This window comes from Podarcis pityusensis (genome assembly GCF_964106645.2).
Source record: "Podarcis pityusensis genome assembly, chromosome: 7".
In the NCBI taxonomy this organism is placed as follows: domain Eukaryota; kingdom Metazoa; phylum Chordata; class Lepidosauria; order Squamata; family Lacertidae; genus Podarcis; species Podarcis pityusensis.
This window is the reverse complement of record NC_138031.1, coordinates 43,988,809-44,013,689: the sequence shown is the minus strand read 5'-3', so window position 1 is coordinate 44,013,689 and position 24,881 is coordinate 43,988,809. Positions and strand designations below refer to the sequence as shown.

At 40.8% G+C, this 24,881-nt stretch overlaps 1 long non-coding RNA gene across 1 annotated transcript in view; it reads right to left on the bottom strand.

Annotated features, from left to right (window-relative positions):
• Nucleotides 1-24,451, bottom strand: part of LOC308481777 — a 72,018-nt gene extending 47,567 nt beyond the window's left edge. Inside the window, exon 1 of the long non-coding RNA XR_013988887.1 lies at nt 24,324-24,451. This is a non-coding gene — a long non-coding RNA (uncharacterized lncRNA). The remainder of the gene's footprint in view (nt 1-24,323) is intronic.
• Nucleotides 24,452-24,881: the final 430 nt, after the last annotated feature.

Here is a 24,881-nt window from a genome sequence, read left to right as displayed (position 1 = left end):
ACCAAGCCAGGTCCTGAAATCTGAGGTCTTGGCTCATAATTGGGAGCAGCCATCAAAAGCTTGGTGAAAGCCTCATATTTAAATGAGATCATTACATAAATTACGGTGTCCTCTCACACACAGCATGAATGTTCTTCTCCAGCTGTGTTTATATATGATTCCCACTAAATACAGCTGTTGTTGTCAGTATCAATTGATGATGTTATTTCCATCAGGCTACCTTTATGTTAGTATAGCACATGCTCTTCCAGACAATCACATCAACCATTATTTGGACAGTTGTTGTTGTTTTAAATGCTTCTTATACAATACTGAGCTTTTTTAAATTGCTTCAATCCCTTTGCGTTTTGAAAAAGTCATTTTTATTCAAAAGCCTGGATTCCAAATTTCTCTTCAGACATGGAACTTTGGGAGCCGATTTGTACTGCAGTTCTTTTTTGGTATAGTTTCATGGCTACCCCCAAATAATTGTGGGAAACAATGTTTAGAAAAGAATATGAGAATTCTCTGTTGAGGACTCCCAACTTTCATTCACTGAACTAAAGTAACTGGTTACTAATCTGTTACCAAGCCAGGTTTAATTCACAAAACTCTAAGTAACTTGAGCCCAAGATACCTAAAAGACCACCTGATTCTTCATGCTCCTCCTCAGTCACTGAGGTCTTCTAAAGGGACTCTGCTGGTGGCCCCTAATGCTGCTGAAGTTTAGCTGGCCAAGGCTTTCATGTGTGTGGGTGCTGCCCAGTGGAACTCCGTTCCAATAAATGTTTGGCAGATGACACCCTTGCTTGTTTATAGATTCCTTTTAAAAACTCTGCTATTCCGACAGGCATTTCAAACCTGGGGTCCTTTCTCAACCAGCTCTTACTGATATATTTGATGTTTTTATTGTAATAGTGTATTTTTAGTCTGTGCACCGCCTTGTGATATTTTATATGAAAGTGCAGTTTATGAATATTTCAAATAAACAAATAAATAAATACATGGCCCTTGGGAGGAGTGTTCAGGGTAGATATGCACACAAATAAGCTACATTAGCAATGAAACAATCATTACATTTTCAGATGTGCTTCAAAAGATCTTAGTTTTATGTTGTTTTCCTTTAACTGTGTTGTTTCTTCTGTGTATGTGCTAGGTAAACCACAGCAGCTTTGGAATCTTACTAATATTACACAGTTACTAAGACTGACTATTGCAATTCTGTAATAAACCTAACAATATACTGCCCTTTATTGATGATTCTGCTTAAGGTACTAGCATCCAACTTTCTTGTTTTGAGAGCCACACATTTTAGGAGCACAGGAGGCCGTTTGCATTTATTGACTGCAGAGAAGAAGCTTCTTGAATGCAGATAAATGAATTTCACACAATTCATTTCAGGTCTGATTATTTTATCTGTGTGTCTTCCATGCCAAGTGTGAACATTAGTCCTCTTTAAAAAATGATGGGGTACAATAAATGCTCTAGGCATTTGTTTTCTTGAAGTGAAGTAAAGACAGAGGAGCATAGCATATGGTGAAATATATTTTTAATTACTTTTCAACAATGTTAAATGTCCCCCTCCCATATTTTCATACTGAATGTTCTTCATCAAGCTTGCTAAACAGGCAGCTGCTGAGGAGCCCACTGCTTTGCACAATAGCACATGAATGATTTTATGGGCAGGATTATATATAGCTATATGTCAGCGGTGTTTTGCTACGGGAGCTTTAGAACTTTGTTTACAATGCTGTGTATCATTGGAGGAAGCTGTTGTTTCAAAGTGCACAGCTATCAAGTTCTTTAGCTCAGTTTTGTTTTTGTTCTATTTTGGTTTTTGCCTGCTGAGCAGGAAACATGCTGTTGTGAAAGTAGACTAAGCAAAAGGGAGTCCCGCTGGGCCTCACATAAGCCACATCCTCCATTTTGTGTCTTCACCTCAAATGCTGCAACCCTTCCCTTTTCCTTTCCACACCCAACTCCCATAAGCTGATCCACCAGCCAAGAAACACCTTTTTGAAACAGAACAACCCAGGACCTAATTCAGCACTTCCTAGACCTTTTAGACTGAAGAGCTCTTTAATGACAACCCACTCTTTCATGTCCTGCCATCATTTCAAAACTGCACATTGTCGAAGATGATAGGGTACAAATGGGGAATCTTTATTGTCAATAATTACTCAGCTTTTATGTCAGCCACCCCTAATCTTTTTAGCATGAGCCAGCAGGTGGCTTCTTTCTTGGCACCAAGAGTCAACACACAGCTTTCTCTTTCTGCTTAGTCTCTTTCAGCAACAGGAGGGGCCATAACTCAGTGGTAGTACAACATCATATTTTGCATGGTGGAGGCCTCAAATTAAATCCCTGGCATCTCCAGTTACAAAGGAGAGGTGATGGGAAAGACTACTGCTTGAGCCCTTGGAAAGCTGTTGTCAGTTGGAGTAGATCAAGGGTGGAAAACCTTCTAGAGTCAAGGGCAACTTCCCATGGACATGCAAGAGACAAAAGTGGGTGGACCAGTGGATGTGAATCTTACCTTTGTATGGTAGCCTACATTCCACTCATGCCAAAGACAGATGTTTCTATACAAGTCCCACCCACACTTCTCTATTTCCCAGGCAAGGAAGAAGCATAGTTACAGTTCAAGAACACATTCCTTCCAGGCAAAAGCATTCAAGGAAGGTACAAAGCAGGGTCAATGAGACATGTGGCCTGAGCAGTGGGGGAAGCTGTTACACCAGTGAATATATGCTGGTGGAGGAATCATGGGCTGGATATGGGTAGCACAGTGAAATCATAATCTATGCTCCTTCAGAAAGCAGCCCCCCCCCCCCATGATACTAGAGATTCAAGCCTAGTGTCTGGGTCAGAACTTTCCAACCCATTGTCTTCAAATGGAGTTAAGTTATATTTTTTAAAAGGCATCCCAGGGTCAACCACCCCATCTATAATACCAGGACTGATAGGATGTGTATGGTGTAACTAATCACAGCATGCAACCATCAGTATACAAGGCTATGCATAAGGAGATCAGATGGCAGGGCATGTGCTATATCTCTCAGTATCATGTGATCCATGCAGACTTAGAGCTCAGAATGGGGAACTCTGAGAATGGGGAGCAGGGAAAACAGGCAGGATGCACAGACAGCATAATAAGAGCATGGGCATATTTGCTACCATTTCTGTTCCTATAAGCTTAGCAAGATGTCTGTAAAGGTCATTTTAGAGCATGGACACACTTGAAAGCCATGGAACATCTCCCTTTGGTTTCTCTGCAATTGAGCATTGTAGGAGTTAATTCTATTGCAATACAGTAGGAGTTATTTCCAAGTAAACATAGGATTGTATTACTTGTACATTCACTTCTTTAAAAATGTACCATGGGTCTTGAAACAGTAAGCCCAGCAGCCAAGCTCTGTTGCAACCAGCAACCAGCATCTATTGTCCAATGGAAGCATTAGATTCTGGGCTTCATTGCTTTAATGTAAAGCATGTGTTTATTGCAATAACCTGGCGGTGAGCTGAATTTCCCAGCTTTGATTCTCTCCCCCCCCCCCCCCGCCTCTGACTAGGCATTGACTAGAGTTCTACAAAGTGTTACCTCTCAAGCGCAAACCTGTAACACCAAAGAAATGGCTGCTTGTTGCGGCACACAGCTGACCTCAGTCTTTGAGGCAATTAAAATGCTGGATATTAAACCAAGGGCTCTAAAGATGTTAATATTCTCCATGGATGATGTGCTAGAGGACAGATAAACTTTGCTCCATTCTCCCCTAAACCCAATTGTTTAAAAACGAATGCATCCATTACCTGAATTACCTCTTATTGCTTTTTTAAAAAAATGTTACTCAAGTTATTTTGATACAGCTAACAGGGGAAATGATACTTGGGCCTGCTATGCCCTATTGGGGCTAGGTTTTCCTATCTTATTGGGAGGGGCTGTGTCATAAGGGAGACATGCTTTGCATATGAAAGGTCCAAGGTTCACTTCTCGGCAGCTGCATGTAGGGCTGAGAGTGACCCCTGTCTGAAATCCTGGAGAGCTTCTGCTAGTGTGAATAGATAATACAGTGGTAACCTCGCAAGACGAATGCCTCGCAAGACGAAAGAGTTTTTGGTTTTTCGAGTTGCTTCGCAAGACGAATTTACCTATGGGCTTGCTTCGCAAGACGAAAACGTCTTGCAAGTTTGTTTCCTTTTTCTTAAAACCGTTAATACTCAGGGTGCATTGCTTGAAGAGGTGCAGTTGCGACTTGACTTCGAGGAGCAACTCATAGCACGCGGTGTGGTAGCCTTTTTTGAGGTTTTTGAAGACTTTGGTGATTTTTGAAGCTTTTCCAAAACTTCTTTTGCAGCCATTTGGTAAGTTAAACTTTTAAAACTTTTTTGGGGGTTTTTGGATTTTGGGTTGGGGTGTTTGGAATTCAAGGACTTGGTGTTGGGGAGGGGTTTGCAAGAATCTGGAAGCTTGTGTGTTTTTTTTCTGCATTTTTATGATTTTTTGTGACCATTGGGGCACTCTGCTGTTGTTAAAAAAAAAGATTTCTGGGTTTGGATTTCTGTGTGGTGGGTGGCTGGGGGGGGGGGTCAGAGAATTGTTGAGAAGGGGTTTGCAAGAATCTGGAAGCTTGTGTGTTTTCTGGGAGGTTTGGTGCTTTTGAATTTTTTGGATGTGAAGCAGCAGACCATGGACAGGTTCTTCAGCTAGAAGCAAAGAGTGGAAGAGGAACCTTCTTCGAGTTGTCCCCCAGAGTCTTAGAAAATGTATGTACAGTACACTTTGGTGATTTTTAAATGCTTTTCTGTCATGTTTAGAAACTTAAATTATTGTTCCTTCAATTTTTGAAATGCTCTTTACAGTATGTGTGACTTTAAAGAGCACTTAATAAACTCTTTTTGTACCAAATTTGGCTTTGTTTGGACTTTTTTTGACCATAGGAACGCATTAATTGATTTTCAATGCATTCCTATGGGAAACCGTGCTTCGCAGGACGAAAAATTCGCAAGACGAAAAAACTCGCAGAACGAATTAATTTCGTCTTGCGAGGCACCACTGTACTGAACCAGATAGACTACATTCATAGTCTAACTCAGACACATTCACGTACCCATTCATAGGATTGTAGAGCTGGAAGAGACCACGAGGGTCATCTAGTCCAAACTCCTGCACTGCAGGAATCCTTTGCCCAATGTGAGGCTGTTCCAATGGTCTGACTCAGTGTAAAGGTGTTCCTTGTGTTCCTGTATCCTGGACACATTCCGTGATCTGACAATATCTTCAGGGGCAAACCTGAGATGTTCTACTGGTATATCTGTCATAGTGGCTGTGCATTAGGTGTTACTGTCATTCAGTGGGGCTTTAGTCAAGTGCTCTATGCCTTAGTTGGCAGAACTTGAGTATATAGCACAGAGGCTATAATCCTATATGCAATTACCTGGGAGTAAGCTCCACTGAACTTCCAAGAAGACTTACATAAGCAGAAATCCATTCTTTCTCTGGTCCTCTGCAAATATAAGCACTGACTATTACTGAGAAACAAATTTAAAATCCTGGTATGTTTGGATGCTGTGCTCATAGGAAAGCTTACAAATCATATTGCATTTAGAGCAGGGAAGCAAAAAATGCTGGGTTTAGTGAGACATTGTCTTCATATATTGGCTATTAGAAAGAATGTCAATCCATATTTTGTACATTGCATTTGCCATTTATTTGATTTTCCTTGCCCCCGTTATAATGCAAGGATTTTGTGTATATAACCCTCACAAACCATTTCATCTCTAAGATGCCATGGTGCTATTTGCCTGTAAAAAATACCATCACTTCATTCCATTAAAAGTGCCTGCATGAGTCAGATCAGAAACGAAATAGAAGCATCCATTGTGGATCACAAAAAATACATCAGTGAAGCATATATAAAGAAGGTAAACTTTTTAATTATGTAATCTATCATCTATCTAATAATTTAAAGCTTAAAACATGTTTGGTCTCTTCCTTGTTGGCCTCCAGGGCTTTAAGAATGATGCTTTTTTTTTTCTACTTTGGGATGACTAATGGTGTGTGTTTATTTTATCCAGTGCTTCTATTTTAATGTTTTCACTGTTGCCAAATTTATAATCCATTTTATTTGTCCTATTTACTTATTTGCTATGTTATTTTGATATTTTATTGTTTTTGTGTAATCATTATATTGATTTGCTGACCACCTTGGGAGGATAATTGATCCTGAAAGTTCTGGGTGTTGTTGTTTTTTAATCCATTAAATCAGTGCAGTCTGGTCCATTATGATGAATGGGGTGCTGTCCCACCAACCTTAGCCTGCCCTCAGCCATCCCCCACCTGCCTGCTTTCGTACAACCAGTTCAGGGTATGGCACTGGCTGTCCGCTTTCCCCTCCTTTGCAGAACTCAATAGGGAGGCAGATGAGGGCAAAACCAGAATGAATTGGCTCGGCCTGTCATCGGCTGCGGATTCACTGACTCCTTGTCTTTCTCCTGGGCTTCCATTCTACCACTCCTGCATGGGCATCAGCCATTGCTGCATCAAATAAATAAATTAAACAAGTTATGTACAAGATTTCAATCTACTGAAATGAAGACAAAAACACCAACATAGCCTACAAAGTGCCTACAAAGCGGCTTTCTGTTTACTGGAGCTTTATATTGATTCTTCTTGTTTTCAAGGATTGAAAATTGCTCATCATCCCCAGTAATGAGAGGGAAGGGTACCATCTATAACTGTAAAGTTCAGGGCAGGTTTCTTTGCCTTCCAATGAAAAACAAAACAGAATTTAATAAAGGAGAGACCTTAGTAAAGTGAACAGCTTTCAACAGTTCCCTTATTAAAAATAATAATGCACTTGATTTAATTCATTTCATGAGCAATTTAAAATCCTGCATTGACTATGTGCAAACTTGATTATTTATCAGTTTAAAATAATGAGGTACATTTTGTAACTGGGAAACGATTGCTGGAATGATTCAGTTGTTTTTAAAAATGGCAATGAGAAAAATGTGCTTATTATATTCTTGTACTGCAAGATTATATATATATATATATATATATATGTGGGAGATTGGGGATGGCCCTGCCATTAGGTAAGCCAAGGCAGCAGCTTCCCCAGCTGTTCCTTCTGAGTCCCCAGGGCAAGACAGGGCTGTGCATGCCACAGGGCCAGTCCTTATATAAAATTCAGCCCAGTCCTATGCATGTTCACTGAGATATAAGCATCTGTCCAGTGCGTCTTATTTGAACATAATTCTGCACAGGATTGTAGCAGATATTTGCACATATGCTATGATATGTGCAAATACTGTGTCCTGGGACACTATTTTTGGTAGTAGTATAAGGAGCTCTCTGACCTATGAGTCCCACAGCCCCAAAGTGGAGAGTCAGCTTATCCACAATGGGGATGCACTGCACTCATATGTTTAGAATGACATGTTTTATTGAAGGAAAAAACAGTGCTCTGTGTCTGATACACTTGTGTCCCCACGGGTTTCCCACAGGCGTCTGGCCGGTGTGAGAACAGGATATTGGACTAGACGGGCTGCTGGCCTGAACCAGCAGGCTTTTATTATATTCTTGTGAAGTACAGTCTTCACCATTTTGGCCCCCACTTTATGTGCATTCCAGTTTTTCCTCTGGCTGGTTTAGATTCTGTCAAAAGGCCATGGAAATATAAAGATGTTGGGCTGAACAACAAAAAGATTAATACAATGTATAAAAGCAGGTATACAAATAATGAGAAGTGTTGTTGTAAGGTAATATCAAAAATTATTTCTGTTGTTTAAAATCCTTAATAGTTGTTCTGATCACTAAATGGCACATATATTTCAGACGTGGCACTATTGGAAGCTATTTTGGATGTTTAAATTTCCATTTCCTTAGCCTTGCAGTGTCAAAAACGGCTGGTTTATATTCGAACTGATGCATCATTTAACACTCAATGACAAGAATAGTTCTTTTAACAATTATTTTGCATTGCTGCCAAAAATAAAATGCAGTTGGCTACCATTTTGTAAATCTTTAACCTAGGCTTCTACAAAGTTTGGGATAAATGTTAGGGCTTGCACTCAAAATTTCATCAAAAATGGTTAAACTTTTAGCTGTAAGGGCATAGTTATGATGAAAAACAATTGGCATCAACCATCTTGGCTGCTGTCATCCTTGGTTTCAGGGTCAAAACTAAAGTGTGTTGCTTAGATACAGACAAATTTGGATTCAGCAGGTCAAAAACATAAAAACTCTAGCAAACAAATCTCCCTCAAATAGCCTCAAAACTTGAAAAACTTGAAAAATCTCCCTGACTATAGCTGCAAGGGTTTAATTCTAGAAATCAAACCTATGTAAGATCTAGTCTCCGTTTATGAGGCAAACTCGGTGTGGTGGTAATTGACTGTCAGCCAAACTCTGTTTGATAAATTGCACTAAATTACATGTCACACTTAAGGCTGCTTCATGGGTTACATTCAGCAGGCAGGAACTGATTCCTGACTATAAAATACAAGCAAAGAGCATCATTGATGAATGATGTCCATGTCTATAAATTGCAGGATTCATCTGGGGCGGGGGGAATACACTCGTGTGTTGGGCACTAATTCTTTCTTGCTCAAAATTGTATTTATTTGGGAGAGGCAAGAATCAAAAGTTATACATGAGTGTACTATGCAAGGAGACCTCACTTAGTCTTAAAAAAAACACACAATCCTATTACTGACCTCAGTGGAATATGTTCCTTAATTCCAAGCATTGGAAAGTTTCAGATAATACTGCTGAGTAAAGGTTTTTGTGGGTTTGTGGTTTTTTTAAATGACAGAGAAAGTGCAGGTGGATGATCTGCATCTGAAAGTTTGGGGCAGGCCCTTTGCTGCAGTAGTGGTGCCATGTCTGGGTAATGCTCAGAATTAACCCCTTAAGTCCCCCTGCTGTTTCACCAGTGCTCACCTCCAATCCCATAATTCTTTTCCTGCTTAGATTGCAATCTGAGCTAGAGAAGAACTTCCATCTCCTTTCCATTTTATTCATTCACTCACGGAGAAAGGATATGGACCCAGCTGCACCCTCAATTATTTTACCAGAAGCACAATAGGTTCCAACAGATTTTGTAATTGGGGTCAGAAATAAAGCAGCCAATTACTGAGCAGTGAGTTAATAAACTAAGGGTCAGTGTCTTTGCTAAGGTTTTCCTTTTCCCTTTGGCCAGGTATGGGGAACCCTTCAGACCTGACTACAGCTTTAGGTGAGATTCTGGCATTGCAGGGTGTGGGACTAGATGATCCTTAGTGTCTCCCCAACTCTGCAATTCTATGATTCTATGAATAATCAAGGATGCTGAAAGTTGTAGTTCAGCGACAGCCCCTGCCCCGCTGGTTTTTAGTTTGTTGCTGTTTTTTATTATGCTTTGCTGTTGCGTCTATTCACTTTTTAATTTTTAATATGTAATGTGTTTTGATTTTTTTATTGTCTTTTTCAGAATTCTGCAAGCTGCTTAAAATGCCTAGTTGGGTACAGGTTACATATTTATTACCGGTACCCTTGGTGTGTATTTTGTATCTGAGAACCAGTTTATTAGTTCAAAATATAATGTATAACGTGTCCACTTTAATTCAGCAGTTTCCATTTTTATCCAACAGCACCAACGCAGAAATGCACAAAGCCTAGCACATTCTTTATGCAAACTCTAGAAAACGTGGCAGGATACTAAATCCATGTAATTTGTTCATCGGAAAATAATTGCATCTGAAGAGTTGAAAATGTCTGATGAACTTCAAGCAGCAGAAGAATTTTGTTTTTGCTCCAGTTGGAATTTATAGTGCAATGGTCTTAGCTAGTTACACAAAGAAGAATCAACACTGGTGGTTATTAGATGTGGAAGTATTTCCTTGTAGAAGAATAAGTATCTGCAGTGATTCAGATTTTGCAGTTGCGAGATGAGCACCGCAACCCCAGAGTCATCTGCGACTGGACCTAAAGGTCACGGGTCCCTTTACCTTTATAATTACATACTTTTCTGGTACCTGATGCCATTTGCGTATTTAAATGCTGGATTCTACTCATCCAAGGTGCTATTGGACTCCATTGAAAGCAGAACAAACAAGTTGATGAAGCTTCTTCACCACTTACCTCAAAGCCCATTGTTAATCAGGAAGTGGCTAATTGCATTTAATTAACACTTTATCTCCTTCCTTACCTAGGAAGATTGGGTTATCTCCCATTACTGTGTTGTGAATAGTTACTGTACTTACCTTGTATATATTTGTGCTTTGCATAGAAGTGTCACATAGTCCTGCATTTCCTGACCTTTTAGTCCTCCTCTCTCTCTCTCTCTCTCTCTCTCTCCTCCCCCTGTGTGCCTTTGTGTTTGTGCCAACTGTGCAGAGGATAACACCCTATGTGGTCAGTCCACAAAAACATAATCCTATCCAAAAGCCAGGGCCGGATTAAGAACTTTAAAGGCCGCAAGCATGTAAAATATGTTGGTGCCCCCATATATATCTAATTCAAAATATGAGAAATAATAAACTGCAAAATGATTCCCCCCTGAAATGAAACAAAACCTACAGTAAGATTGATAATAATGTTTATTTTTGAATACTTCCACTTTATTTAAATGTATTTGAAAAAACTTCTACTTTTTCTAATTGCAAAGTCTTTGATCAGATCCTCAAAGCTAATCTTATGTAACACATCTGCTTCCATACTTAGTAGAGGTAAGGAATCCAGCCTGCCTTGTTGCATAGTTGTTCAGTTGGGAATTTTTAAACATACTTCAACTGAGGAAATGAACACTCAGCTGAGCTATTTTGTGATCATTAATGTTAAAAATCCGCCAATGAAAAATTTATGTGGTGCCCCTCTTCCCTTGATGCCCTAAGCACGTGCTTATTTTGCTTAATGGTTAATCTAGCCCTGCATAAATCTAGTCCACAAAAGTCCAATCCTATACATGTCACTCAGAAGTAAGTCCTACTGAATTCAAGGGGACTTACGTCTGGGTAAGTTGGTATGCATTATGTTATAGTTTATTTATATACTTTTTTTTACCTGAAGGCCCCTAAAGCAAGGAACCACATATTGATTCATCTTTAATTTGTTATTACATCTATATCCCATGTTTTCTCCAAGGAGCACATGGTGCTATACACACAAACTTTTCTTTTTATTCTTATTGCAGTCCTGTGGAGATGGTTATGCTGAGAGACGGTCCCTGGTCCCAGGTCACCCAGTGGACTTAATGGTTGAGTGCAGAGACGAACTCGTCTCCCAGATCATAGTTCAGCAATCTAGCTGCTATACCACATATTTCCCCACTCTGTTCTCCCACACCCCAAATACCTAAACACACCAGCATCCCTGATTTGGAACTCTGAGAAATACATATTCAGAAGAGTGGGATATTAATTCAACATTTTTGCACACAAAGAATCAGGAGAACATGAGACTCCCCACACACCTTTCAATTATGTATCTATCTTTGGCTACCTGACAATATATGGACATATGAAAACCTGGTGTGCTTTAGTACACAGGCTTATTAGATGGATTGAAATATTAATTGCTTTAAATATAGCATGGAAAACAGGCCAGGAATACTTACATAAATCCTGTCAAGAAGGCAGAAAATGGGATTAAAATCATCTGTCATCACTACATTGTGTCTTTATCTGAGTGGCTAGGCTACAGGTCAGTGGATCATCACAATTGTATAAAATGGGATCATTTATGAGTTAATGAGCCAAGATGGCTCATTTCTCTAAGAGATGGCAATGGAGATGAATCATGAGGTTGTCCAGACAACTCTGCATCTTTCCTCAAATACTATTTGGACAAAAAAGTTGGATGTTTAACCTGCTTCTTTCATGTCACATTTTTCTTTTGACTGTCTCATGGATTTGGATGTTTTATATAAGTACTTGGTCACTTTTGAGATGGTTGAAATGACTGATATTGTTCTTCCTCAAATATTTTGGGCAACAGCTGCAAGTGGATGCAGTGTACTATATAATAATACCATGGGGATGTGCAAGACTTAGTTTCAGTTCTTTGTTCAGTGATAAACTATCCACAGGGCTGGATTTAGGTTTGATGAGGCCCTAAGCTACTGAAGGTAATGGGGTCCTTTCTATGTCCAGCTGTCCTTTGTCAACAACAAATTGCCACTGTTTTTTGTGTTGAGTATATGCTATATATCCCCATTACTTACATCATAGGAGCCTACACAACACAAAACACTGTTGCTGTATGTAGGTTGTTTTTTGTTTTTTATCTTATATTTTGGAAATGTACATCCAGTTTTTTTCCATTATTTTTTTTTGGGCCCCCCAGAGAGTGTGGCCCTAAGCTACAGCTTGTTTAGCTTATACATAAATCCGGCACTGACTATCCAGGTAACAGCAATCAAGTTTCACTCATTTCTGGTTTTAGTTTGGAATCAACAACCTACTTCACAAAATTCTTGTTACTGAGAAAATTTCTTGAAAGCATTTGCTGACAGTCACAAAGTGCTATAGATATGATTCATTGATTTATTATTTTAGAAGATTCATATAACTGCTTCAGTGACAGAAACCTCTAAGTAGTTTGCATAAGACAATATAAAATAGTCATTAAAATACCAATAAAATCAAACATTAAAAACAAATTGATGATAATCTTAGATTGAAGTCTATACCCACAAACCTGGGAGTAAGTCCTGTTGGTCTCAATGAGACTTTTGAGTAGTCATGAATCTCAAATAAAAAAGAAGTGCATTTCAAACATGGATTGGGAATCACCAGGGATGAGGAAGGGAAGGTGCCGGAGGAACTGGAGGCAATGTTTGCTAAATATTAATATGGATGCCGATAATAAATGTAATAATTCATTGTCAATAAAAAACAAAAAACACTCTATTGTGTGATAATGCTCATTTCAAGGAACCAAACATTTTTGTTTCTTTACATGCTTTTACAAAGACAAGCAGTCTTTAGCTTAGTAGTATAATTCAGACCCAATGCTAAACCCATCATTCATGCCTAACCATAGTTTAGTTTTGACCTTCCAAACAATCAGTTTTGACCTTCCAAACAATCATGTAAACTATGATTTAGAACTGTTGTTGTGTTTTGATTTTCTGATTACTCAGCACTCCAGTCTCTATAGAAGGAGCAAGATCTGATATTAATAGATGTCAATCATTCTGCCAAATTGCAGGCCCCACCTACACCATACATTTAACCATCAATCCCTATTCCCAGGGAACTCTAGAAATGTAGCCCTATGAGGGTGTGTGTCTCCTAACAGCTCTTAGCACCCATAAACTACACTTACCAGGATACTGTGGGGAAAGTCATGACTGTTGAAGTGATATGATACTGCTTTACAGGTATAGCACAGATGGAGCCATAGTTAGTACAAACCATGGCTTGCAGATGCATTTCAAATCTTGATTTTCAATTATGATTTGCTGGCTGATCATGTCATGGTTTATCAGTTCAGAATCTCACCAAACAGGAGTGGCTGGCATGGTAGCTTAGTGGGACTGTGGAGGAGCAGAATGGTGGTGAGACCAGGACTATGTGGATGCACTGGGAACGGTGCTGGATTGGCCCTGCCAGGGCATCCACACAGTCTCAACTTCACCATACCCTGTTCAGCCCCCTCATTATCCTGGTAAGCAACAGCAATGCCACTACCAGGAGGGTGATAGTCATTTCTGGAATAGTCACTTCTGCACCGAACAGTAGTTTGTTGCTGTTGTTGTTTAGTCGTCTTAGTCGTGTTCGACTCTCCGTGACCCCATAAACCAGAGCATGCCTTGGAAACTCTCACTTTCTTCTCAAAGCTTCTCCTTTTTTTATGTCCATGGAGTTTTCTTGGCAAAATACTGGTTTTCCAGTTCCTTCTCCAGGTGGATCACATTTGGTCAAAACTCTCCACTATGACCTGTCCGTCTTGGGTGGCCCTGCACAGCATAGCTCATAGCTTCTCTGAGTTATTCAAGCCCCTTCACGATGACAAGGCAGTGATCCATGAAGGGGAAACAGTAGTTAAGCTTCCTTAATCATGGCTTGGGACTATGTGTGGATTGAGACATTGCATTTGATAGAGCCTCATGGATTCAGCTGAAGAGGTCAGGAATGTAGACTTGAATATGTTTTGTTTATCTCACATTGAGATATGCATTTAAAACAAGTTACTTGCAAGACACACTATAACTGAAGTTAAGCAATTTTTAAAAAAATCTGATTAATTTTTCTTCAAAAATCAATTAACCAAGAAACCCAGGTGATTTTTATCCACCTTGGGCTAAATGAGTTGAAATGAAGTCAATATCAGAGTTAAGATTAGAACTCAACGTACCCATCCTGTGTCTGGAATAAATCTCTCTCCCTGTCAATTTTCATTAGCACCAACTTTCAGCAAGTTAATTAAAAACACTGCTTTGGAATGGGGGAATGGCAAACATATCTGTATAGCAAGAATTGAATCCTAAGTAATCTGGCACACAGCACTGCCTCATCAACTGAAAGGGAAGCCATTATGAATGGCGTCTCCAGGGATGGGCTACTGCTGGGGCAGGTATCATCTGTGCCAGTCATTAGTTCCAGTCAGCTGCAGAGTGGCAGTAATTATCTCAAGGTCTTGTGAATGGCATACATAACCAGTGATGGTGGTTCTCTTTCTAATTACGTCACATCTGCTTTTTGCAACCCCATCACAAACCTGAGTGTTCTGAAATTAATGGAGATGTTTGGAGGATCACCCCATGTTTTGAAAGAATGTGTGGAGGTTTCCATGAGGTTGCGTGGCCTAGTCACACCGCCAACACTGTGTGCTGTGGCCATGCCCCTTAGCCCAATCAGGGCTCCCCCTGAGCTGGAAGAGCTCTACAGTGGTACCTCGGGTTAAGTACTTAATTCGTTCTGGAGGTCAGTTCTTAACCTGAAATTGTTCATAACCTGAAGCACCACTTTAGCTAATGGGGCCTCCTGCTGCTGCCACGCCACTGGAGCACGATTTCTGTTCTCATCCTGAAGCAAAGTTCTTAACCCGAGGTACTATTTCTGGGTTAGCGGAGTCCTGAAGCGTATGTAACCTGAAGCGTATGTAACCCGAGGTACCACTGTACATAGGTACATAGAGTGTCTTTGCCTTGGCAAAAAGAGCTTTAGCTGAGCAACGCCCATTCTGTTCTGGAGGGTCTACCCATCCTCTAGAGCAGCTTTTTGGAGAAGCTAGGGGCTTATGTGTATAGCAAAGAATGGCATAAAAAGAGATGCCCTAACATGACTTGATAGGTAAGCCACTATTGGATACAAACCAGAGCTTCCAGCTATAAAATTGTACAGGATCTTCTTAAACTCAATTTTTCACGTCTCCACCTCATAAAATCAGAATCTGCCCCCCACTTAAAAATGTTAAGGTTTTTGTTTTAAGATTTTTTTCTTTTCCTTATTTTTTTAAAAAAATAAAAAAGTTTTGTTTTGAACTTCTGCAAAGTTTTCTCTCAGCAGCAATCAAGGCTACAAAATGCACACAGCAGTTGATCAGCCTGACATTACCCGAGGCAGATAAAAGCTCACAAGGTAGCTGACTGTACTTTGACCAATTTTGACGCAATTGAGAGTTGCTCTGGCCCTTTCTAAATGCTATTGCATGAACAACATGTGCCTGGAATTCTCTTGCTCCAAATTAATCCCCAAAGTGTGAGAAAATAACCTTCCAAAATATCACATCGCTTTGAAGCTTTGTCTGGCACCTTTGGATTCTAGCTACGGAGGTGGAAAGCTGTGGTCCATTTGTCAAGTTAGCCGCAAGTTATACTAAGCGTCAAATGTTATGCCCCTATATTTGGGTCCAGACTGAGCACACCTGACTGTAGCTGTGCATGCAGTGCAATGGGGTTGCAGAGCTGCCCTCCTGACACTGGCATCACTCCTGTTTACCTGGGTGGGGCTGAAGTGGTGTTGAGTGGGAGTGCAGGAGAGCACTGAATGGAGGCCACCAGTGTACATGCGAGGCTCTACCCTCACTCAAACTCTTCCTGAGGAAATGCATGGAGAATAAGATGACTGCCCACATAATGCTGTCTTCTTGCAACAACTGCATATTGCACCTGGTTGCTGTATGGAGACCTGATTATGTGATCTCCTGTTCCTGTGCAGAAGTACTATACAGCTGGGACACCTGGTTGTGCTGGTGGTGTCCCAACTGCAGGGAGCACCTACACATGAGCAGGAGCTCACACATTGGAGTTTCCTTATGGGGAACAATGTGTTACATGTGGTCATCTCTGAAAGCAGATGTGACATCAGGGTAGACTTAAAATCTGCATTTTAGAATCAACAGTAATTCCTGGAGTTCTATAAAGAAGGTGTCCGTAACCTTCATAGCCACTTCCTTTGCTATATTTAGATGCTTCCCTTTTACAATCAGGGAATTGCTTCCCCTTTGTACTCAGGTCATGGTTGAGGCTTCTCACTGGCATCTGGTTGGCCAAATGTGAGAAGATGCTGGACTGTATGGGATTTCGACTTGATCCAGCAGGGTTTTCCTTCTGCTCTTAGGAATATGCTGGGCTTCAGTTTTATAGAATACTCTTTTCGCACTTACAGCTAGGGACAGAGAAAGAGCAGTGCTGGGCCTGGGAGTCAAGCTTTCTACTCAGAATGTATATCTTCAGCATGGGTAAATCACTCAGATGCTGAAGAGATTTATGTCTAGATATATAAACATTTTTGCTCAATTGACATAAGAGCTTTTCAGATGTTCAGTGTTTGTATATTGTGGACAGGGGGACTAGACCCACAGTTTATCTACAGGTAAATATGCATTGGTTTGCATTATTAATTAGTTTGTCTTAACGTTGCATTATGAAACCAGCTCGCCATGTCCCACTATTTAGAAAGTCTAAGATGATGGAGAATCTGAGACCCTGAGGGCCTTTCTCAATCTGATTCAAAGATTGCTTTCTGTCCAATATAAGTAAACATTTTTGAGAGAAAAGAATGGCATCCAAAGCTACAAGAACTTACTTTACATATTTGAGTTGTGTGACGTTCCCTCTCCAGGACTGGAGTGGTCCATGTGCTGGGGCAGAGCTGCCCTCTCAACATCAGCTGATAGGGCTGGGGTGGGCCAGGGTGGCAAATTCGGGGCTGTGCAGGTGCGCTGGTTGAGCCAACCTAACACTCACCCCAGTGCCCCCATGAAGCTACAATCTTGCTGCCACCCTGCCCCATCCAGATAAACCTTAGGGATGCCAGTGTCGGCTCCACTCCATCACATACACTGCTACTGCCACCTATTGTGTTGAACCAAAGGTGAACTGTTTTGGAAGCTCTGCAGACACCGTCTTGGTAGTCAAGATAACCCCACAATTAATTGGTAGGAAGTAATGAGCTCATATATGTTTATATTCACTCGCTTTGATATAAACTAATTAGCTACCTTTGATGTTATCCTTAGCTTAGGGTGCTGGGTTCTGAGCCCAGAAAGGGGCACTATCTGCAAGTTTGGGTATTTGCCACCTATGTCCTCATCTGGTCAGGTGAAGTGATGGGAAGTCCTGGCCAAAGCGACGTATGCTGCTTTGTGTAAAAATAATTTATGAATGTTTGCTTGGATGTGGACAAGCCAACTTCTTGCTGCGGTGTCTGTTCCATGTCTGTAAAGGCTGGGAGACCTAGCAAGGTGATTTGCTGTAAAACTGCACCTTTCTTTAATAAAGCACTAGAGCTGATCAATCTGGCGTTTTTGACATTCTTTTTTGGCATCCCTACACCCAGCTACTCCCACAAGCCAGGTAATCAGCACACCCTTCAGATCATCCGATGAATTTGCCTAGGCTCTCTTCAGATATCCAAATGCATTTTCATTTCGCATGCAAGATCTGACTACACCCCATGCTTTCACTATGTCATCTGCAAAGTGATAGTCTATTGAGTGTATATAGCCAGTTGTAACTCAGACTCTTAATGTGTTCAGCAAATTTATATGTAGGTATTGTATTTGTCTCAGCATACCCCTTAAAAAGCGCACAGGTGAGGGGGCTTATCAGAGGAGTTGAAGGGAGCATCTTTGTTACAACACATTATCTTTTTAAAATAATAATATTCTTTTCGCAGGTCTGACACATCGTATGTGCTGCCTTGTTGACAGCTGTCACAAATTCCTTTTACATTGTCAAAAACCCTTTCCCCCATCACAATAAATACTTTACTTTGGGATGTGAAATTTCTATGATTTGGACAATGTCCTGTGAATTATGCAAGATTCTACGGTGAAAAGAGCAATTTAGCATGGAAAAAAATTGCAGCCCTAGACATTGGCTTTGTCTTGTTTGATAAATTCAGTGTAACTACAGTAAAGCTTATCTGCCATTGTCACTAGTGCCCTAGATACACCACAGATAATAGTCTGAGATAAAGGGAAGCAGATTCTCTTATTTAAAAACTCACATGAAAGTTCTGCCTGCCAGATAGTATAGCATAGCAGGCAGATAATTTGAAGCAAAATAATTTGCTTCTTGCAGTGTTTGAGCTAGTCAAGATCTATAGTTTTGCACTTCATCTTTTCCGAGCCTTTTGTATATAAAATTGCACTAGCTGTATTAGGTGAATTGTAGGTCTCATATACATAAAAATAGTTATTTTAATGCTCTTCTCATAGGGATCGTTGTATCATTTTAGGCATATCTAACAATAAATAATAGAGCCTGCCATTCATACAGCTCTGTGGTGAACCACATTTGGAATTTGTTTTTGGAGGAGAGGAGGAAGGAAACTACTTGGGCTGGGGAATACTAAGTGGGAGAGAGAGTTGAAAGGAGCATAGCATGACAATTGGGCAGGTGTTAGGATTTTTTTGTCAAGAGAAAGCAGGTGGAGAGTAGAGGGGAGTTGGAAGAGGAAGAGGGTGGAGAGTAGAGGAGATGGACAGGGTGGGAACAGGTTTAACAGATTACTCCTTCTAATCACATTCATTACATACTGCAATTAAATATCAATCTGTTTTCATGGTTCCTCAAATAAACACCTTGTCCATTGTTACACCTGGGTAATTGTCAATAAAAGCCACACTAAGCTAAAATGGGTGCCAACCTTAGCTTCCCCAACCCTTTTCTGCTGCACCTGGAGAACAGCAGCCTTTTGACGGAACCAGAAGATTTGGTCAGCTAGCCCCACCCATTATATGCAATAACTTTGCCATAGCTGAAGCTGATTCTGGGGTGGGGTCTATTTGCTGTGATGCCACCATTGACAGTGTGTCACCGCTAGTCGGCCAGCACCATATTCACAATAAAATTCCACTGACAAAATCAGGCACTTCATTTATTTATCCAGAATGCTTTAATAACACCCTTTATTATTTTTATTTAAGATATTTTAACACTGCTTTTCCAGGCAAGTGCATGTTAAAAGCATCTTAAAATAAAAATATAATATAAAAATAATTCAAAATTTTAAAATAGTACAAAATAAAATTATAATAGTAATAGTAAAACTTTTACATAATCAGAAAGTACATAATTGTGGCAGAGTGTCTTCCAGCTAATGAACATCAAGTCTGGAAGGCCAGTTAAAAAAAAGTAAGTTTTCAAGGCCCTCGATAAAGCTGGCAGCATAAAAATTTGTTTTATTTATTTCATAAAATGTATATACCGTTTGATTGTAGGAAAAAACCCTCAAAGAGATTTGGCACATGTTCAATGGGGGTCAACAGCCAAGGGGAAACCATAGAGAAGGGCTACTCCCTGGTGGACACCCATCTTACTGACCAAGTGTGTAAGTGTACAAATGTACAAGGAGAACCTCTTGGCTCACAACAAGGGTAATTGTATGGAATTAACAGAAAGGCTGGGGAGTGGGTGGTGGTGTGTTACTGTAAAGAGGAAGTCACTGGGAGTAATGGTGAGAATGAAGGAGTGATATAAGGTGTTGCAGGCCACGGTGTAGTTGTGGCTACAGTGTGTAAAGTGATTCATACATCTAAGAACCTAGAACTTAGGGACACAAAAGGAAGGCAGGGGAAGCATAACAAAGATAGCATATAATCAATGAAGATCTAAAATTTTGATTCAAAGCATTTATACATTGGCATAGGAGAAAAGGAACTCCAGAACTTTTATTTTTCTGAACTTTTATTTTATTTTATTTGCGTTGTCTCCTTGTTTAAAGTTAACTTCTCTTTAGACTGTCATTCGCACATTACAAGACAGGGCAATTCCCACTCTGAGTGGAAAAGGTGATTGTGGGCGTTAAAAAAAGACACATCTCCTAATTAAGGGTATTCAGCTATATATCTTGCTGTGAATAGAGTAACCTTTCTTGGGGGAAAAAATAGAGCCATTATGCACACATCTGTGATGGAATGGAATAATAGATGTTTAAGAACAAGGTCTTGGATTACTTTGATAAAAATCTGCATTTAATCAAGTTGTTTCAGCAGATGAATTCACCACAAAGATACCGCTTCCACTCACACATTATCTTTTCACATAGCCTTTCTCACAAGAGTCATTCCTAAACAGTCTGCCAGGGATTGTGCTTTATTTAAGAAACCGTTTCTAAGAAGGGATGTGCGTGCCAAAGCAAGGGTGGGAAGAATAGATGGCTTGCATGAGAGCTGAATGGTAGAAGACGAAGCCTTTTTGAATAGCATGGTAACCCATAAATGCTAGTTATTTGTACAACATAAAAGACAGGGAATTAAAGAGGAATGCCATCTTTCTTCCTTTTAAATAGGGGAAAAAATAACTCATCTACTTAGTAGTTACACAAGCTTCTTCCCAGGTAGGAGGGGGAAATGATTCTGAATGCTGTTCTAACCTGGTCAGGGCTTGCATGTGATGCTTTAGTGTAGGGAACCTCCAGCCCACGGAGGACAAAATAGACCTAGCATGGGACCCAATTTGCCCCATGAGGCTGTTCCCCTGAAACCAAAGCCACCTGCCCCACATCTGACACCATACATGATGTCAGATGTCAGACATGTATGGATCTACGATATATTTTGGGAAATGGTTTGTTCGTTTGCTTTCTATAGGTTCAGCCACCTCTTGAGATCATGGGATAAATCAGCGTCATATAGCCAACATGCTTAAGACTAATTAATGCATGAAGGGGTTAAGACCATAGAGTAAGGTGTCCTGCCAAGCTTAGCTAGGTCACACTCCTTACCTTGGGAGGAGGGGTTACCAAGGCCTCTTTCCATCATGTGAACCAACAAGCAAGGATGTTTGGCATTTGGGTACCAGGTTCCATTTTGAATCTAGATGACTTTGGTGTGACCACCCATTTTGGGGCATGGCTTTAGCTGCCTCTCAATATATCATCACCAAACATTAAATGAGGGTTCATGGGGTGGGGGTGACAGACTTCATTGATGTTTTGATGCAGGGTGCCATTTTGATTCAAGATGGCAGACCAAAACATGACTTAGATTGCCTTCACTTGATTTTTGCCAAGACAGGTCCATAGCTATCAACATTTCCCATTTTTTAAGGGAAATTCGCTTATTCCGAATAGGATTCCTCGCAAGAAAAGGGAAAAGTTGACAGCTATGGACAGGTCCAAACTTACCAGTTGCACTAAAAATCGGTCATGAGGTAAGAAGGTGGCACCATTTATGGAACAATAACTGTTGAAAGAAATGGATAATAACAATAAATGGACAGTTCTCACAAAAGAAGAATGTAAGAAGTGGAGTCCCCCAAAGATCAGAACTGGGGCCTGTGCTATTTATCTTATTCATAAATGCTCTGGAGCTAGGGGGTGAGTAGTGAAGTGGCCATGATTGCTGATAAATTGTTCAGGGTGATAAGAACAAAAAGATATTTCCAGGAGCCATGAAAGGATCTTTCCCAACTGGGCGAATAGGCATCAAGATGGCAAATGAGATTCAGTGTCGGCAAGTGAAGCAAGCAATCTGAGTGATGCACATTGGGACAAAAATAAATAAATCTTAACATGGGCATTTACAGGGTGTGAACAGGCAGTGACTGACCAGAAAAGAAATCTTGGGGTCATGATGGGTTCAATGAAAATGTCAACTGAGTGTGCAGCAGCTTTGAAAAAGGTGAATTCCATATTAGGTACCATTAGGAAAGGGATTAAAAATAAAACTGCCAATATAATAATGCCATTATACAAATTATGGTGTGCGCTTGGCATATTGTGTACAGGCCTGACCATTGCATCTTAAAAAGGATACTGTGGAGCTGGAAAAGGTTCAGAAAAGGGCATGCAAAATCATTATGGCACTGGAACAGCTGCTCTGTGGGGAAAGGTTGCACCATTTGTGACATTTTAGTTTAGGAAAAAAGATGGGCAAGTGGGGATATGAGAGAGGTGTCCAACGTTATGTATGGTGTGGAAAAAGTGGATATAGGTAAGTTTTTCTCCCTCTTATATAGTATTAGAAGCCAGGGGTCATCTAATGAGGCTGCGTGTTGGGAGAGCAGGACAGACAAAAGAAAATATGTATTTAAACAGTGCATAAGGAAACTATAGAATTACAAGATGCCATGATGGCCATCAATTGGCTGGCTTTAAATGGGGCTTAGATGAATTTATGGAGGATCAGGCTATCAGTGACTACTAGGGATGGTGGCTGCCTATTACCTTGGGGATCAGAGGCAGCCTGCCTCTGAAGACCAGTTGCTAGGAATCACAAGTGGGGAGAATGCAGGTACACTTGTCTCCTGCTCATGGGCTTCCCATGGGCAACTGTTTGGTCACCGATGCTGTACTAGATTAAGGTTACCAGACGTCCCTGGTTTCCGGGGACAGTCCCTGGATTTGCATATCTGTCCCTGGACAAATTCCGTCCCCAGAATGTCCCCAGATTTGCAAATCTGTCCCCAGGAAATGTGGCAGCGGCAGACTCAGCAGCCTGGAGCCAGCCTGGTAGCACAGTTGGTTCTGGCTGGCTTCAGGAGCTGCTCACCGCTCGCTGCCATGGTGCCCGCCATTTTACCTGTGCCACAGCAGCAAGCAGCAAGCAGTACCTGAAGCCAGCCAGAGCTAACTGCACTTCCAGATTGGCCCCTCCTGGGCAACGGCCACCCGCCCGTGACTCCCAAGCCTCCTCTGATTTGTCAAAACAAAAGGGGAAGGAGATCAGGGAAGGCTCAGGAATCATGGGTGGGTGGCCCGCCGTTGCCCAATTTTTTAAAAAACTCTGCGCATTTATGTTTCACAGGGTGTGAAAGAAGGGCTTTGCACCTTCGTACAATATGAATGTGTGCTTGGGCCTAGGATCTTTTGCCTCACCATCCCCACTACTGACTCCCTGTTGCTACTCAGCTTGCAAAAAAAAAAGTGTCCCCTGATATCCCGGATTCATTGAAAAAAACCTGGTAACCATACACTAGATGGGCATTTGGTCTCATCCAGCAGGCCTCTTCTTATTCTTTGTGTGAATAGAATGAGCAACTGAGAAATCCTGCAGCACGTTGTCTATGCAAATGCTGTTGAATTGAACACCGTGCATCTCCTGTTCATTGAAATTGGGGACCATCTTGTTGGACTGTGCCCCCGATGAGTACATAACCAAAGGAAAACAAATGGTTCCGCAAATAACAAATACATCTGAAAACATTGCCCAGAAACCCCTCTCCTGTCAGATAATTAGAAAAGGAAAATGATGTTTTATTCACCCATCAGTAGCTTAACAAGCTGACTTTAGCTTTGATACCTCGTGAAACATTTAGGCAATCTTGTATTGAGTCACATTGTTTGATGTTAGAAAATAGACTGTTTCTCTGTTCTATGTGGTCTTTTGTGTGTGTGTTTATAATGAAAGTGAACAATGGTGCAGCTTATTCATCATCAGCTCTAAACAGTGAAAGCAGTTACCTTCTAGCAATGCACCATTCAAGGCAGAGCTTTGAAACCGAAAGTTCAAGCTGAGCAGTTTTGTTTCAATCAAGTCGAATAGGTATGTATGTATAGCTTTGAAAAAGGGTCTGATGCCAAGAGGAGAGGAGTATTCAGCACTGAAAGAAACAGAAATGGCTGCTATTTTACTAACCCATTGTACATTTTTCTTTAAAAAGGCAACAACCCCGGGGGGGAGGGGGAGGTAGGAATTTATCTGTTTAAACACTTGGCAGCCAGAAGAACCATGTCAAGATGTGGTAGATGTATGGTCAGGATTTAGAGAATGCCCAGGCCTTTCTAGGCTGCTCCAGTGGTGCAAAACAGCCACTGACCCAATTAGGGCAGATTTACAGTTGCTTTGCATTACTGAAACAGCAAGGTAGCAGGAGCACACTGCCGAAATTGACCTGCACACGCTGCAGCCAAGACATTTCACAGAAAGGAACGGCCGAGTTCCATATATTTATTTAGATTCCTACCGTAAGTGGCTCAGTCGACGATAGCAACCAGCAGGTCCCCAGTGAAGTGTGCTTTGTTCTCAGCAGTTTTGGAATTCACTGGCAGGGTTTGATGGTCCATGTAAGTCTCCTACTTTGCTCCCCCCCCCCCCCCGCCAGCTGAAATATTTTATACGTAAGAATGTTATCGACTGTTCTGTATAATGAAATGCCTTCACACACATGGATTCCAACAGCTGCTATGTTAAAACTGAATTCCATTTTACACCAAAGTCATAGGATTCTGACTCTTTTGGGTTGCTTGTCCCCCTCTTTCCCCCATACTCATAAAAGTAGCTCACTTCTGACTATAACTCTTTTTTCTGTTTAAGCCCAAAGTATCTGGGTTTTACAGCAGAGCTGTTTTTGGATTAATGATTCCCAACTGGATTTCTTCACTGAGACTGGGAGAGGTCAGAGCTCCACAGGGGAGGGGCCCCAGCAGCAAGTCAGCTTTGAATATAGGAAGCTGCAAGTTCAATCCCTAGCTTGTGTTTAAAAAGCTGCAAATTCATTTTTTTTTTTTTAAAGCAATTTATT